This window comes from Dama dama, chromosome 9, assembly GCF_033118175.1.
Source record: "Dama dama isolate Ldn47 chromosome 9, ASM3311817v1, whole genome shotgun sequence".
In the NCBI taxonomy this organism is placed as follows: domain Eukaryota; kingdom Metazoa; phylum Chordata; class Mammalia; order Artiodactyla; family Cervidae; genus Dama; species Dama dama.
In genome coordinates, this window is record NC_083689.1 from 77,443,792 (window position 1) to 77,446,711 (window position 2,920).

At 51.7% G+C, this 2,920-nt stretch overlaps 1 pseudogene; it reads right to left on the reverse strand.

Annotated features, from left to right (window-relative positions):
* Window positions 1-462: 462 nt before the first annotated feature.
* Window positions 463-2,648, reverse strand: LOC133062638 (stromal membrane-associated protein 1-like; annotated as a pseudogene).
* Between the last annotated feature and the right edge of the window lie 272 nt (window positions 2,649-2,920).

The window sequence follows — 2,920 nt, forward strand, 5'->3', positions numbered from 1 at the left end:
GTGCATATTCCTTATGACATATAGGTGGTCTGGGGACTCTGCTTTCAAAAGTACCTATAATAGTTTAAACAGAGTCCCTTGTTTCTTTGCTTTAGCTTTACCGAGGTGTAATTGATATGCCAAAAAATTACACATGTTTAACATATACATATTCTTGAATTTGGACCTATGCATAAACCCATAATAATCACCAAACCAAAGTTGATGTATCCATCAACTCCAAAATTTTGCTTGTGTTCTTGTCACACTCCCCAGGTTTTACAGAATAGGAAATTGAGGTCAAATCAGGTTTATTGTTTTGCAAAAATATAGGCAGACCCAGCATCCTGGAATCAGAAATGAAGATACAGATTATAGAAGTGACACAGGTCAGCAGGAAAGCAAAATTTATTTGATTTTGGCCTGATGTGTGGCTGAGCCTCATGCAGTCTGTGTGTGGATATGTAAGGTACTAGTCTCTGCTTTTCTTTTTTTTTTTTTATGGATTCATCTGTTTAATACAGGGATATGACATTTGTCAGTACTAGGCACCATAAAATGTAAACACAATCACTGTCATAAACCTGGATACACCTTCAAGGACTGAGTGGCTTGTTTAGTTACCCTGTTTGCATCTAGTGTGGAGGAAGGTCTCTTGCTAGCACTATGTATACATAGGAAAAGATCCCAATTCCAAGGAAGGCAGGTAAAATCTGACTTCTTCAAACACGTGTTCAACTAAGTTGTGTCGTAACATCCAGGTTTATCTTCCTTTCACTAACCACGTTCCCTGTTAAGCACATCATAACAACAGCACAGTGAGGTGAATGTGACATAAAAGAGTCTGGGTACACTAGAAAACAGTGCTTGGTGATACATGGACATTCTATTTATATGATTAAACATTTGATCATACAGTACCTTCTTACAGGATTACTGGCTAATCTGGGGGTGGGGCTCATACTGTTAGAGGTATTACTAACATGATAACTACTTCCCTTATATGCAAACATGAGAGCTATAATTTCATCGAGAGGGAAACTGATTATGCACGTTGACTGAGCAGCTTCCCAGAGACTGTGTCTGCGAAATCCTGGGAACTGTGAGCAAAGCTGCCCTCGACAGGGACAGTTTCTCAACCTGCTTTTCACCACAGCACATTCAATCAGCACAGACCAACACGGTCAATCAGGTCTTCATATGAACAAAGGGGGGAAAAGAAAAAACAGGTATGTACATGAACGGACAGGGGAGGCAGGTGCGTCTGAGCGGGAACGCTGGTGGGGGCTCACTTCCACAGCTGCGTGCTGAGCGTCTGCCCTGATGAGCTCCCGGACCACCCCGCGGCCCCCGCCGAGGTGCTGGGCGGTGGCCCGAAGCCCGCTGCCGACGCCACGCCACCCAGGCTCAGGCCAGTCATCTGCTGGTTCACCTGCGGGAGGTTCCATGGGCTCTGCGGAGCTGGCTGCAGGCCAAATTTCCCCTGGTCTGCGCCCATGTGCGGGACCATCCCTGGGGGCCCGACCACGCCCTGCGCGAGTGGCATCACAGCAGTCTGCGCGCTGCCCATGAATCCGTTGGGCACCGGCACGCCCACCATCATGCCCGTGCTCGGCCCCAGCGAGCTGCCCACCAGGCCGGGCGCCGCGGGCACAGGCACGCCCATGGACGGGAAGCCTGGAAACGCAGCCGGTGCTTGTGAGGTAAACGGTAGATTCGTGGGTCCCATAAACACACCAGGAGCACTCTGCTGCTGGATGGCCCCGGCACCATACAGAGACAAGATGGAGTCTTTGGAGAGCTGCTTCTTGGCCACCTCTTCTGACTTTGCAGCTTGCTCAGTGAACAGATGCAGATCCCCAGATGTCACTGCAGACAGAGTGGCAGCTGCTGGTGCAGAGGACGTCCCCTGAGCTGGGGGCATGACAGTTACAGGTAAGGGGTTAGAGATCATCGGTCCAAAGATGTCCAGGTCATCGTTCAGGGCTGGCCCCGCGACTGCACTCCCATTGGTCACTGGCGCCTCGGCAGGCCCATCGAGTCCCAGAAGGTCAACGGTGGGCTCTGCAGCTTTCTGAGGGCTGGCACTCTTTTTAGGTTCCAACTGCTGATCTTCTTTCTTCTGCAGCTTTTCAGTTGTAAGTGGTTTTGTAGGCTTTTCTGGCTCCTTTTCTTTCTTTTTCTCTTCCTTTTTTTTTTCCCTTTTCTTTATTTGTAATAGCTATAGCATTTTTATCATAGTATTTCTTCTTTTCATATTTATCTCTGATGAAAAATTCCACTGCTTGATCTGTCTGTGGTCTTCGAAAGTTCTCTGGAAGATTGGCTTCATATAGTAGTCTTGCTTTAGTATTTCCCATATCTTGCATGCACTGGATCTGTTCTGGCGTCCATTGGTCTAGGTTGACTGACTTGACCCTGGATAATATGAACCCCAAGATTCCTATGGATGCCAGCACATCTGATGCAAATAAACACACCAATATTCCAGGAAGCCCATCGAGGACCTTTGGCCTCGCAGTCGGCGCAGTACTTGTTGTCCTCCTCCCTCAGCAGCTTGGACAGGATGAGCTGGTGCTGCTCGTTCAGCTTCTGCGCCTTCTCCCGGCACGAGCGCGTCGCCATCGCGGCGGGGTGGACGCGGGCGGCAGCCGGGCGGGACGGGCGCGGGTCCGCGCAGCTGGAAGCGCCGGGGGCCGCCGGGGCCGCTGGAACTCGCCCGGGAAGCGGCGGCCGAGGCGGCTGGAGCAGGAGGAGGGGCGGCGGCAGCGGCGGCGGCGGTGGTGGCCCACCGCCGGTGGCGGCGGGGGCGGCAGCGCCGACGTGTCCCGCCTCCTCGCCGGGCCGGCCCCGCACGCACCGCCGAGCCGGCGAGCTAGTCTCTGCTTTTCTTAGTAGCAGGATGACCCCCAGCCAGGTTACCTAATCTCTGTACATCACT